This window comes from Vulpes lagopus, chromosome 11 (genome assembly GCF_018345385.1).
Source record: "Vulpes lagopus strain Blue_001 chromosome 11, ASM1834538v1, whole genome shotgun sequence".
In the NCBI taxonomy this organism is placed as follows: Eukaryota; Metazoa; Chordata; class Mammalia; order Carnivora; family Canidae; genus Vulpes; species Vulpes lagopus.
The window spans coordinates 107,143,358-107,158,399 of NC_054834.1; the positions used below are offsets into that span (position 1 = coordinate 107,143,358).

The window sequence follows — 15,042 nt, forward strand, 5'->3', positions numbered from 1 at the left end:
GACTGAATGAGAGACAAGGTAGGAGATTTAACATGGTTACATTGAGGAAAAAAAAAAAAAATTCTGGAGTAAATATTATTCCCTCCAAGGTGGAAAATAAAAAATAAACAGCAACATTTAACTTACAAACTATTTCTTCTCTGAAATTAATGCCTAAAATATTAAAGGATGGGCCTCCAATCTAGGGCACTTTGGTATAAGGATTATTTTGAGCTAAAGGCATTTGAAGAACAGCAGGTACAAGAATGGCATGCTGACCGCCCCTTTTCTTCTGGAAAGTAGGAGATAAAACTCCCTATTTCAGGAGGGAAGAGTTGTTCTTACCACCAGAGAGGGGGAGTAGAGACCAAGAGAGCCATACTAACAGGTCTTGTTAAAATTGCTCTTATTTTCCTTTATTCTCTCCACATGTGTTAGTAACTTTAACAGTTGCCAGTGTTTGTTCAACCAAGTGGAAAGGTTAGGCAAAGCCACTCCTTTGGGTCATTGTGTTTTTATGGGGGGTGGGTGGGGAGTGTCCATATACATGTAAAAATCTGTATGCTTTTTTTCCCTTTTAAAGGGTCTTTTGTTCATTTAATGGATCTCTCGTCTCAGGCCCAGTCACGGACCCTAAAAGGGCAGAGGTAGAGTTTTGACTCTGCTACAACATTAAGAGGATTTTAATACAATAGGTCAATTTAAATGATGGGACTGATTTTCCTTTCATTATTGGGCACGGCACCTGAGCTGAGATGACTCTTACACATTTTTATTTCATATTAACCATTATAGTGACTGGCTTAAAACTATTTATATGTGTTCGCGTATTGTACATATTGCTTAAATCCACATTATCTGTTAACATTTTATTCTTACTGGTCGAGCTTTGAACTCTTGGTGTCATTTGAAAATTGCAGTAAAACACAGTGATAGCAATAAATCACAGGACACTCAAAAACATAACGAAAATATTAGGCCAAAGCTATCAAAACACTTCTTATTTATTTGTGATCAAATGGACTTAGGGGATTTTTCATGTTGACTTTTAAAAGTAATTTAGAACCTTGAATTTTATATATATAATTACATTAGAGATGATAGACGACTGGTAAGTAGATAGGTAGGTAGATATTAAATAAAATCATAAGTACTTCAATGATTCCAAGTCATGCTGAAGTTTCCAACCAAAGAGGAGTGATTTTTATTCTAATTCTCTTGAATTTTTTCCACAATCTTTGCAGTATTATTTTCCTCTTTTTAGTGATTATAGAATTGTTCTTAGCCATTTTATTATAAACTGTTTTTTCCTTCTGCTCTAGCTTTCCTACTTTTCAGAGATGATACCATCCATTCTGTTGGCTTCAATGATGTCCTCACCAGGTTTCTCTTCTGAACTTCCATCCTGACTCTCTATACAGTCAATTCCACCAGCGTGTTTCACAGGAACCTCAAATTTATTTTATTTTATTTTTTTGGAACCTCAAATTTAAATGGAAAACAATTGACTTTTAACTTCCCTTCCAATCTTGATCATTCTCCTAGTGTATAGTATCAATGAGATAATCCACTGCACAAGCCAGAAACCAGGGTGCTGTGCACATAGTCCTCTTCTCCTTCATGGGTGGTCCCACAAATCTAATCCATCATCAAGCCCCACAGTGTTTACCTTTTAAATCTTTTTCAAATTCACCTACCTCTCTCCTACATTGACATTGGTGCTACAGTGAAGCCACTGGGGAAAATTTTACATTGCAGCAGCTTCTAATTAGCTTAACAGCCTCTAGTCTTTCTTCTCTAGAATTGTGTGTGTGTGTGTGTGTGTGTGTGTGTGTGTGTGTGAATAGAGAAAACATTTTGCAAAATTTTGACCTTATCAGAAGCTTAAAATCTTTTAGTAACATTTACTTAGATTAGTATCTAAACTCTTGAACTTAGTTTACAAGTCTCTACTCCTGCTGCCTCTTCTGTTGACTGCTTTCCACTGACTCTGAACTTTATTCTATAGTCCATGACAGGACTTTAATCACTCTTATCCCAATCATTCGTCCATCTATTTCTTGTTCCCTGAAATATGCCTCTCTTTTCCCCACTCCAAATTCATTTGGCCAACTTGTACTTACTCTCTGGCCTTAACCTAATCCTCACTTCATCCAGGAGGAACTCCTAGATCCCTAAATTCTAGAGCAGAGTTCCCCCTACAGCCTTGAAGTGTTACAGGACTATGCTGTGCAAACATTATTCTCATTTCTGAAACGAGAAGATTGCCTCAGAGCAGGTTAATAACATTGTAAAGCAAAAACATCAGATATAGGTTTTAAGCCCAATGTATTAATCTAAAGTCTCCTTACTTTAAATATACTGACTTACTATAATGTACAAAATAGGATCCATCCACAGAGTTAAATTACGACTTGCATTTAATTTTTTCCCTTTAAAAAATCTTATTTTATTTAAACTCAAGTAATTAACATGTAGTGTATTATTATTAGTTTCAGAGGTAGAAGTCAGGGATTCATCAGTTGCATATAAACACTCATTGCTCATTATATCTGGTGTCCTCCTTAATGACTGTCATCCAGTTACCCCTTACCCTCATCCACTTCCCCTTTGCAACCCTCAGTTTGTTTCCTATAGTTACGAGTCTCTTATGGTTTGCCTCTCTCTCTGATTTGGTCTTATTTTATTTTTCCTTCCCTTTCCCTACGACCCTCTGTTTTGTTTCTTAAATTCCACATATGCATGAGATCATATGATAATGATCTTTCTCTGATTGACTTATTTCTCTAAGCATAATACCTCGCAGTTCCATCCACATCATTTCAAATGGTAAAATTTCTTTTTTTTTTTTTGATGGTGGAGTAATATTCCATTTTATATATATCTACCACACTTCTTTATCCATTCATCTGTCAGTGAACATGTGTTCTTCCAATCCATGAGCATGGGATGCTTTCCATTTCTCTGTCTTACTCAATTGCTTTCACAAGTGTTCTGTAGTTTTCAGGGCACATATCCTTTATTTCTTTGCTTGGATTTATTCCTAGGCCTCTTACAATTTTTGGTGCAATTGTAAATGAGATTGATTCCTATATTTCTCTTTCTTCTGTCTCATTGTCAATGTATAGAAATGCAACTGATTTCTGTGCATTGATTTTATGTTCTGCCACTTTGCTAAATTCCTTTATGAGTTCTAGCAATTTGGGGTGGAGTCCTTTGGGTTGTCCATGTAGAGTATCATGTCATCTACAAAGAGTGAGATTTATCAAAAAGGAAGAGAAAGGACCCAAATAAATAAAATCATGAACAAAGAGGAGAAATCACAACCAATACCAAGGAAATACAAACGATTTTAAAACTGTATTACAAGCAATTATATTCCAACAAATTAGGCAATCTAGAAGAAATGGATGCACTCCTAGACACGTGTAAACTACCAAGACTGAAATAGGAAGAAATAGAAAACCCGAACAGACCCATAACCAGAAAAGAAATTGAAGTAGTAATCAAAAATCTCCCAACAAACAAGAATCCAAGACTAGATGGCTTCCCAGGGGAATTCTACAAAACAGTAAAAGAGTTAATATCCAATTCCTCTGAAGGTTTTTCAAAAAATAGAAATGGAAGGAAAACTTCCAAACTCATTCAATAAGGCCAGCATTACCTTTGTCCCCAAAACAAACAAAGACCACACCAAAAGGAAGAATTAGAGACCAATATCCCTGATGAACATGGATGCCAAAATTCTCACCAACATACTAGCCAACAGGATCCAACAGTACATTAAAAGGATTATTCTCCATTACTAAGAAGAACTTATTCTTGGGCTGCACGGCTGGTTCAACATCAATCAATGCAAATCAATCAATGTGATACATGACATTAATAAAAGAAAGGAGAAGAACCACATGATCTTCTCAACTGATGCAGAAAAATCAATTGACAAAACACAGCATTCTTTCTTGGTTAAAACTTTCCTCAGTGTAGGGATAGAGGGAACATACCTTAATATCATAAAAGCCATATATGAAGAGGCCACACTGAATACCCTTCTCAATGGGGAAAAGTTGAGAGCTTTCCCCCTAAGAGCAAGAAGACAACTTACATTTAATTTAATTTTCAAGAAGACAAATGTAAGAAACTCATTGCGGTATTTATGAAAATATAGGTGATGGTCATCTAGAATAAATTAAGCATTTCTGATGAAAAAAAAACTTAAATTGACATGTGTTAAAATTCATTTCACTCACAAATATATTTAGCATTATTATCCCTGGCCATCTACCTATCTGTCTATCTATCTATCTATCTATCTATCTATCTATCCATCCATCCATCTATCCATCTATCATCATCATCTACCTCAGCTACTATCCTGCAAAACAATGGCAAAATCCAAATACACATATCAAATTCTCAAAAACAGTCTAGATTTAGGAAACTCTACTGTCATAACACATAACATTAAAATACCAGCAACATAGACTGACCAATGTTACATATCAACTAAAGGTTACCATGGATCAACTGTGGGTCTTCTGTGTCTTTTATCTAAAATCTAGGAACTCTTAATTTCCATGTTTTATTTTTAGTCCTGAAGAAAAATAATAAGAGAACTGGTGGAAACACACAATGACTCCTCAAACATCTCTTCAGAGGTGGTCTATGTTATATCTGCTCTCAGGCCTGGATAGATCCAATGTCACTGGGATGGAACTTCACGTCACACAGCAGTGGGTTGGATTTGCCTAATCCCACTCATTTTTGCACTATTAATTGAGTAGAGGAAATATTAGTGAAAATGTTATAGAATATGCAGCAGATAGATACATGCTGTATTGCACTTCATTACAATATGGAACCTTAAAGATGATTCTATAGGGGAATTTTATTTCATTTTCTATATGCTTGTATTACTGTTACTTCCTCAAGTTTTCTTTTTTTTCAGTTTGTCAGTGAGAATTATTTTTACAACAAGTTTCTATCCATTATCTCCTTGATGATTTATCTTCAGACTCCTTGGAGGCTCTGCTCTCTTTGACTTTTTTTTCCCCCTGAAGTCCTGGAAAAAAAGGAACTGAAACTTTCATATATTTCCTATTTTTATGCCCCCTTTCCCAAGGAAAGACTTTTTTTCTTAATAGAGGATCCATTTGCTTAGGATCAGATTTTAATTTTTCCCTAATCATTTTACTTTGATGTTAGGAAGTACTGATGAAATAAGCCAATTGATTCCATTTCAGAGTTGTCTCCACTTAAAAGTACATGGCATGAGTGTACATGGGGGAGGTAGTTCCCCACGAGAAATTGCCAATTTGTTTCTTAAGAAAGAGAATAAATAAAAATTGAGAAATACTATCAATCATAAATCACTAGTTTTTCCCTTTGGCAATATCATTTGTTAATATAACATTACATTTCATAAAAAAAAAACAGGAATGTGGATAAGAAATAAGATAGATGATAGATAGATAGATAGATAGATAGATAGATAGATAGATAGATGATAGGTAGATAGATGATAATAGTTGATAGACACTTAGAGGTGTACCACAGAAATGTGCATAAATAAAATCTAATGATGTAATCATTGTTTCCTTACATGTGTAAGAAATCAAAGTGGAGAGAATTAATGGAAAAATTTCAAATCTGAATTTTTATTCTTAAAATATTAATTATGTTCAGTTTTGTTGAAATATGTTTCAGAGAATCACATATTGGCTTGTATATGTAATTTCAATTAAAAATCAGATTGTATATTATAAGTATAAATATATTAGATATTGTTTACATTGTCTTTAAGAATCATCAGCACTAAGAACACCAATAATTTGTGGATGTAATCCTCACATTACTTATTGCCATTGTTACATTTATAATGGATAATTCATAAAATCTTCTCAGGAGTCTCAAAACATATATCCAATAGGTTAATAGTTTATGATTCAGTGAGGTTTTTTAAAGATTTTATTTATTTATTCATGAGACACACAGAGAGAAGGAGAGAGGCAAAGTCACAGGCAGAGGGAGAAGCAGGCTCCTCACAGGAAGCCAGATGAGGGACTTGATCCCAGGACTCTGGGATCACGACCTGAGCTGAAGGCAGATGTTCAACCATTGAACCACCCAGGTGCCCCTGATTCAGTGTTTTAAGTATTTCCTTCAAGCACATAATAATCTTTATTGATCTTGTTTGGATTTTTAAATTATTTTTAATATATTCTTTTACATGATCTCTCATCTTAGTTAAAGACTCTTTTTGAAACTAATGTTACAAACCCATATATGTCTTCTGACTGCACATGACTACAATGGTAACATCTTTATTCTAATAACATTAATGCATTGCCAAAAGATGAATAATTCTTTTCTTATGACCCTAGCAAAAGTGAAGCAATTTCTGCATGTGCTCTTCCAATTACTATACATGCATATTCAGCCATTTGCCTAATCAAATATTATTTATTGCCTACCATATGCCAAGCTCTATTTTATCACTGGAGATATGGTAATGTAGAAAGCAGATAATGTCCTTGCCATTTTAGATCTTATCTTCTAGTAGAAGGATACAACAAAATATGTAAATAAAATCAAATACATCAACACACTAACTTCAGAGTAAATAAGTGCTATGAAGGAACTTAATAATGTAACAGAGTGACTTGGTGGGTGAAATTCTATGGAATGTGGCCAGAGAAGGCCTCTCCAAATATATTATATGTAAGCCCCATAATACAAGGTCATAAGAAAGCTCAAACTTACTCAGTGGCTAACTAATTGAAATCATGCAGCTCATAAAAAGTTGTTCATATTTTTCTCTACTTGCTACCTTTTTTTTCCCCAGAGAAATAACAAAATAAATTTTTAAATAGTCATTCTTAAAACCATGTGAAGATCTGACTAATTGCAGAAGTACAGAAAGAACAGCAGAGAATCCAGTTAGGTGGCTATTGTAGGAATCCATGTGACTAGGACCAAGAAAGTGGCAGTGGAAATGAAAAAAAGATAAGTTTTATTTTTCGATAGAACTGGAAGGATTTGTGTTTGCATTGGATGTGACAGTGTAGTGAAAGAGAGGAATCAAGACCTCTTAAGTTTTTGCTTCAGCATCTGTATCAATGGTAGAGTCATTTGTTGAGATAAAAAGAATTTGGGAGAAGCAAGTCTGAGGGAAGGCAATCAAGTTTTAGATACAATGCATTCTAATATATATAAAAAAAAAATACCATAGGAGATCTTAAGAAAGTAGTTAGAAAAGCTATTTTGGGACATACAGTGGAAGGCCTATATGCAGGTACATAATTTGAGGACACACGAATCTAGATGAATCTAAAAACTTTAGGGTGGGGGGGGATCCCCTGGTGGCTCAGCGGTTTGGTGCCTGCCTTTGGCCCAGGGCGCGATCCTGAAGTCCCGGGATCAAGTCCCATGTCAGGCTCCCTGCATGGAGCCTGCTTCTCCCTCTGCCTGTGTCTCTGCCTCTCTCTCTCTATGTCTATCACGAATAAATAAATAAATAAATCTTTAAAAAAAAAAAGTAAAAACTTTAGGGGAAGGCAGGGCTAAAAGTATGTTTTGGGAAATCTCAACATTTAGATTTAGTTAGAAGATAGAGGGTCCAGCAAAAAGGATGAAGTGAGTAAAAAATTAAAAAAAGAAAAAAAATACTCTCATGTCAGCATATTATGTCAAAAAAGAAATGTATTTTTAGAAATATAAAGTTCTAAAAAAAGGAAAATGATGCTAAGAATAAGAACTATGCCAAGAGAAAAATACAGGATTTTACATTATGGAAGCTGTTGAATCTGATAAGGTCAGTGCCATTGGAGCGGTTGATGGGGAAGTATATTGAGGCCCGATTAATACCAAAGAAGAGTTGAGGAAAAGGCAACAGGAGTTTCATCAGTCCTTCAAAACATGTAACTTGTGGAAAATTATTTTTATAAATGGAGAAGTGATAGCTGTACTTGTGGGAGAAGGAAATTATTAAAGATTCAGTCATAAGAATAAAATAATTTCAAGAGTGAAGTTCTTGAGGAAGTAAGGACAGATTTAATCCAAAGCATGAGTGCGGGTTTGGGGTTGTATGTTTGGCCCATTATAGAAGCAGAAAAGTTCATCCACGGTGGCATCAGAGAAAGATTATACAAGTAAGAAGGGAAGAAGTTTTATCAATCTGGCCTGATGTAACAGAGGGAGTGTCTGCATGATGGCTTCCATTTCATTAAAAGACTTAATATATTAAAGCTCGTAGAATAGTGTCTGGTCCTAAGTAAGTATGAGTATTAGCTGCTAATATTCCTCGATGAAGTATGAAGCAGAGTTATCAGCTGAACATAATGGGGTGGGCAGAAAAGTGTAAGAGAAAATGAGAAATAATCATTGTAAGGAAACAATACTTCTTACCTCTGGAGCCCCCACTGCGCGCCCCCCCCCCATGTATAAAATATATTATTAGGTGACTTTGGCCTTTCTTGGTATTTTACTCATTCTGCCCCAAATAAGTAGAAAACCATATGTTATTGATAGATCTTGAAATAATAACACTGAAAATGTATAGTGTGGTCTCATCGAAGTTTCCTCCTGGCAGTAACCTCTTTGAGGTGAACAAACGCCTTTGCTCCTCCTTGCCATGACATTAATGTATTTGGGTGAAATCTTCAAAGCTGAGATCTGACCTGGTCCATTGCTTCCCTACATTGGAGTTAATTATGAGTAGATCTACTTACCTATAAACACAAGCCATGTCTTTCAATTTAGACTTCTTCGTTAACAAAAATGATAATGTATTTCCTATCTATGACTCCTTTGTCTTTTGGTCACTTGGTCTAGAACAAAAGCAAGGAACAAAGGAGATATTTAACTGGTCTCATTAGAGACTACTGCTATCTTCCTAGAGATTACTGGTTGTGTAAAATTGGGCACATAATTAATATATCTTTAAATCAATTTCCACATCAATTAAATATGGATAATAAGAAAGCTGATCTCGTGGGGTAGTTTTGAGTTTTGAACATTTACGATAATGATTAAAAGTATGCTTGCAGGTTAGTCATGCTTTACAATGTGAACTCTTTGTGAGGTGACAAGTTAAATGGGGAAGGACTCTAAGTGGATGTTCAATCCAAGTTGACAACTTGATACCATGAAAACGACAAGATTGTCTGCTGGAATCCAAATTCGATTCTATTGTGTCATTTTTTTTTTAAGTTTAGAGCTAAATATTCACCAATGTAAACATTCATCCAACAGTATTATTGATAGACATTATTGATTTGCTTGCTAAGGGATAAAGATTTAATTACGATAATGCCTTAGATGCTGAGAGGGTGATCACCAAACCTACATGAAATGAAATTGTTTTGGTTTTGAGGTCTGACTTTTCCTCCTACATCCCTTAAAAAAAAAATCAAAACAAAACAAAAAACAGAAGTTGAGATGAGAAGATAGTATTTCAAGCAAGGGGAAAATCATGCAAAGATATGGAGATAAGTGAAAAGTATTTAGGAAATAGAATCTAACATATGCAGCTGTGTCAACAGGTAAAAATAAGGAAACAAGCTGGGGATTTATTGTCCGCAGAAAATTTGAATCTTATTTTTAAGATGATGGAAACCAGCCGAAAGACGTTAAATAAGGGAGTAAGGGAGTGGTATGAAAGGATACATTCTTTAGAAATATATATATATTTTTTGACAAAAATATATATATAATGTCATAATATATAATATACATGTGATATAATGTCATAATATATAATATATATTAATATATATATATATGTATATTTTGTCAGAATAGAATGAAGGCCTGAAAAAGCTCATCATTTGTACCATAAACCCGCTGATACCTGAATGGAGCCCGACCGTGGTAGGTCGTCTTATTCTGTGCTCCAGCCCTAGTCCTCCTGTGACTTTCAGTGACTCCCTGGAGGTAAGCTCTAGTTCCCTGGCCCACTGACTGGCCTGGCCAGGTGATTTGCACCCAGGAGCTGTGAGTGAAGAACCAGAATGTCAGGTCCAGGGAAATGCTCTAAGAGTCCACAGTCATGTCTTCATTTCACTGACTCATTTCCTTTTGCAGTATGAACAGCATGTCCCAGAGAAGGGGTGCTCCTTCAGCCCAGGGGGGCAGATGGTGAGCTTGCATGTGCAGAGCTGTGGCGGGCTACCCGTGGTGGCTGTCCTCTACCATGAGAGGAAAGGGAATGTTTCCTGCTGAAGGCCACGGGGATTTTGAGTTTCTTGTTAGGTCCATAGTATACTAAGATATACTTAGAACCGAATAGGTCAGAGTGAAGAAAGGGTAGACTCATGAGCAGGATGATGAAAGTAAGGAATGGCCAAGAAAAATCAAAGGTGATTTTCCTGAGTGGATAACGGATCACTAACAAAATGCAGGCATTGGGCTCCTTTCATCCTCGAAACCAATGCTGGAAAGTAACCCTTGCTTTCCCTTTGACAGATAAAGTAACTTATACCCTCAAAGTCTGTCCCAGATCAGATCAGAGGTTAGTAGGGAAACCAGGATGGTAACCTCATGCTCCATTATTAATGGAGAAGGAGGAACAAGTTTGTGGATCACAATGAGTGATGAAGATAGGAATTCCTCAGTTGTGAGAGGCAGACCTCACCGTACACATAATCAATTGATCCGTGTCTCTGATATTTTCAAAGACTTAATCAGATGACAGTCACTGCCAGAACCAGTATCTCTGTCGCTGTTTCTCCTTCTACATATCTTGGATCTGATTTATTTGCGTAGCTTAATTCCCAAACACCTCCCATAACGGGTGACAATACGGCTGCCTGTAATTTGGAGGCAGTGATCACAGAGGAAGAAAAGCCAAATTAAAAAAAAAAAAAAAGCCTATCGAAAAGGATGTTATTGGGTCTCTTTGGGCCAGGTGTCTGTCTCCTGGTCTAATTACCACGGTCTGAGCAATGACTGACTAGGTCTATGACTTGAGGTGTGCAAGATAATGAGACAGACGATCCCTCGAGAACTAGTTAAAGTTCTTAAAGGTTATTATGAAGAGTAAGCAGGGGCTAAGTGTGATAAAATATGAAAGATTCCACTGCATACGGTAGCTTCTTACAAATTTATTTTGAGCCTTACATGGTATATCCAGTGGCAGGGGAGATACATTGTTGGAACTCAGAAGAAAGCTCTGCAGTGAAGCTACCGAGCTTTAAACCACTGACAGATAGATGTCAATTCAGGTCTTAGGTTTCTGTTCTATTTCTATGATGTTTTCAGTGAATTTTACATTTGTTTATTTTTCTGACTTTTATCTAAGTATTCTTCATAATTTAAAAATTGATTTGAATAGCTTCGGCAGCACATATACTAGAATTGGAACGGTGTAGAGGAGATTAGCCTGGCCCCTGTGCAAGGATGACACGCACAAATTATTTTATTTTATTTATTTTATTTTATTTAATTTAATTTTATTTTATTTTATTTTATTTTTAATTTATTTTTTTGCACAAATTAATTTAAATGATCATTTGTTAATACATTATAAACTCATATGCAAGTGCACACACACACAAAGCATGCTTGCCTTGATGGAAGCATATTATTTAAATGATCCCTTTTTTTTTTTTAAATGATCCCTTTTTAAAAAATTTTTACCGCATTGTATTTCTTAAAGTATCAAGCCAAATCTTCACAATGGCACAGCAGGATCAGCCTCATCTGTGAAACCAGAGATGTGAAGAAAGAATGAAATAATTTCAAGCAATCACATTTAAACTGATTGTATCTAGATCTTTGCTCAACTGCTCTTTTAAGCGACTATAAAGAGAAAACTCAAGAACAACCACCTACCTATTATGGAATTGAGACATTTAATATTCATTATTTTTTTTAAAAAAGGTCTTAAAAACTCACGTTTTACACCCAAACAATTTGACAAGTATTCTTACACCAAGGTCTGGTACAGTAAATGGTTTTTGCCTTTGGAACCTAAACGGCAAGAGTCCCTTGGTATAAGCGTATGCTGTTTTAAAGGAAAGTGATAGGGAGGCCTGGGTGGTTCAGCGGGTTAAGCGTCTGCCTTCGGCCCAGGTCATGGTCCCAAGGTCCTGGGGTCGAGTCCCTGCTCAGTGGGGAGTCGGCTTCTCCCTCTCCCTTTGCTGCTCCCCCTGCTTGTGCTCTCTCTCTGTTAAATAAATAAATAAATAAATAAATAAATAAATAAATAAATAAATAAAATCTTTAAAGGAAAGTTATATAGTCTTGAAACATTCAAACACAATTAAGATTAAGACAAACTAAGTTTATTAAAGCAGGTCGGTGAATGGCAAATAGAAAGAATAGGATAGTGTAAATGCACTAAACAAAATAAGTGTTCTAGAAAAGACTTCTTAAAGGACAAAATATAGTACCGGTCAAGTTAGCCACGACTCTAAACAGTCTGGATTAATGCTATTGAAAATTTCATTTTCCGAGTATCCTGTGAAAAATAAGAATATAAATATTAATTCCAAGTTGATGTAAGACTTTTTTTTATTTTTCCAAAAGCCCTTTCAACACAAAACTTCCCATTCAGTGTAGCAAAGCATAAATGTGCAACGCTGTGGCTTCTCTACTGACGATAAATGTTCCCTTTATCCCTGCACTTATATATCTAGGTTTTACATTTATATTTTTCTTTTGATTTACATTTGTTTCTAGCTGTTGCCCTGGGCCATTCTGTATATGACAATTTAAAACAACTAAAAAGAGAGAAATGATAAAAACATCAACATAAACAACCATATTCTTTTATATTGAGGCCCATGGCTGTTATTTACAGACTCTTCAGTAACAAGTACCATAAGCATTTACAAAACCAATGATTTTTATAGGGTAGAATTTTTATTACTATTTTCCTTGTGAGTTTGTGAGAATTACACTGTTTTAACTGAAATTTTTCCTTGTTGTTGCATTTGCCTTTTTGGTTTCTGTTGCTATTAAAGATTCAAGGAGAGACTGAAGAAAGCATTTGAGATAGCTACAATCTTCACCAGTAAGAAAACTTCAAATAAAAGGATTGCTTTATAAAACTCGGTGGTAAGGTGTTCAATTAAAAAAAATGAAATACTTTGAAAAAAAAAATAAAGCACTTTGTAATATGGTATCCCATCGTGGAGAAAAATAAGCAGCTTAGAATGATTTCTTTCCATACTGAGATGTAAGCAGGCTAACAAATGTTAAGTGTGGAAAATAAATATTGAAATGTCATTGTTCAAACTAATGTATTTCACATACACCATCGCCAGCAATTTTTATGATTTATGTTTAAGGAATTTGAAGTTTTTTTCTTCACCTTCAGAATCTTCTTTATCATTTTCTGGTGAATTACATGCTATGCTATTTCTACCAGAATTCCTATAACTGAGACAATAGCAAAACCTCCTTTTTTTGTAAATATCACTAACATCCCTTTTCACTAGTTATAATCCAAATTCGAGCAGAATATTATATCATGATGATAATGAGGTTGTTAAAACAAAATTTGATGCCGATTGTATTATAAACCAATGATGTTTTATAATGCTATCAAGAAAAGCTGCAGTAAATAACACAAGCACTGAAAACTATTCAGAAACAATAATTACCAGTTTGGTGCATTACAACTCACTGATAAAGAAATCTATCTATGCTTAGGCTCTATTTGACGTTGACATACTCTAATATTTTCCCCTTCAAAAATATATGTAGATAGAGAATAAAAGTTGAGTCAGTATATCCAACAGTACAGTCTTGATTGCCAAACTGATTTATTGGTCCAAGAAAATTGATGTGACTGCAAATGTGATATCTCCCAGGAGAGGACTCATGCCAGAAAATAAGGACTTAGGTCCTATGAGTAAATCAGTCATTTAGCAATACAGATTGTGGAAAGAGCATGTAAATCTTTTAAAAATATTTTTAAAGAACACAAAATTATAAACCCTTAGCCACAAAGAACATCATATTGGGACTGCCAAAGACGAAGAACGAAAAGGAAAGATGCCTTCTCTTATTTCCCTGACGCCACACAAGCTGGATGCCACGATGCTACTGTCATCAATGAGCAGTGATAGCGCTACAGAGACAGACCAATGGGAGCCTTAATTATTTATCAAGAGATAGCAGTGGAGTTTCTATTCCTGAGGGAAGAATATAATAACAGGAGGGCAAGAGAGAGGGAAAAGAGGAAGAGGGTGGGGGAAGGGAGGAAAAAGAGAGAGAGGAGGAAGGCAAACATAATCTTCTAGAAAAGAGTAGCCCTGGGTCTTATACTATGTTGGCAAATTGAATTTAATAAAAATAAATTAATTAATAAATAAAAAGACTAGTGGTGTTATTATAAAGGGGCTGTTGCACCTGTCCTGTGGAACAGCACCTATGGAGAGAGCCACGTGCTCAGTGGGACACAACAAAAGAGCAGAAGCCCTCAGTAGTGCATTGGAGTTAGAGGGAAGCAGCAGAAATGCTCAATAGAAAATACATTTTTACATGGGAGCCCGAGTTCACCCGAGCATCCCTAGATTTGATTTTATTTTCTTTTGGCTGTGATGGGTGATGGTAGATGTTGTAGAGGCTGTATAGTTTACATACATGTTTGGGCTAAAGACAGAGAACTTCGAGTTAGTGGAATACTCATTCCCAGGGTATGTATAGGAGATAAAGTTTGTGAGAAGCATGCACCATGCTCCTAGTTCTTAAAGATGAACAACATTGGTTTTCTATCACTGAATATGGAATTGGGGCCCAATAAAGTAGGAGAATCCCTAAATAGTAGATCACCATAATCTATTTGTAAAAGCTCCAAAGTGATTATCTTAAGAAGCAGTCATGATTAATGTTTTGGCTTAACTGATCGCACTAATAGTTTGCCTACAGGCAGCTGTCAGCAGAGACTCAAAATAACATTTTTTCTAATAGTGCAATGAACAAAGTTCATCTATAAAACTGTGGTCACGATAGTTTCTTGAACTATTCCATTTCCATATTTATATATATGACCCAGAAGGCCTCATTTGCAAAGATTGTCATATTTTCAACATGGAAATTATATATAAGATTTTC

The 15,042-nt window shown here is 35.4% G+C and overlaps 1 non-coding gene across 1 annotated transcript; it reads left to right on the forward strand.

Annotated features, from left to right (window-relative positions):
* The first annotated feature begins 11,308 nt into the window (after positions 1–11,308).
* LOC121472383 lies at positions 11,309–11,412 on the forward strand. Its single transcript, XR_005982869.1, has one exon. It is a non-coding gene; the product is annotated as a U6 spliceosomal RNA (small nuclear RNA).
* The last annotated feature ends 3,630 nt before the right edge of the window (positions 11,413–15,042 follow it).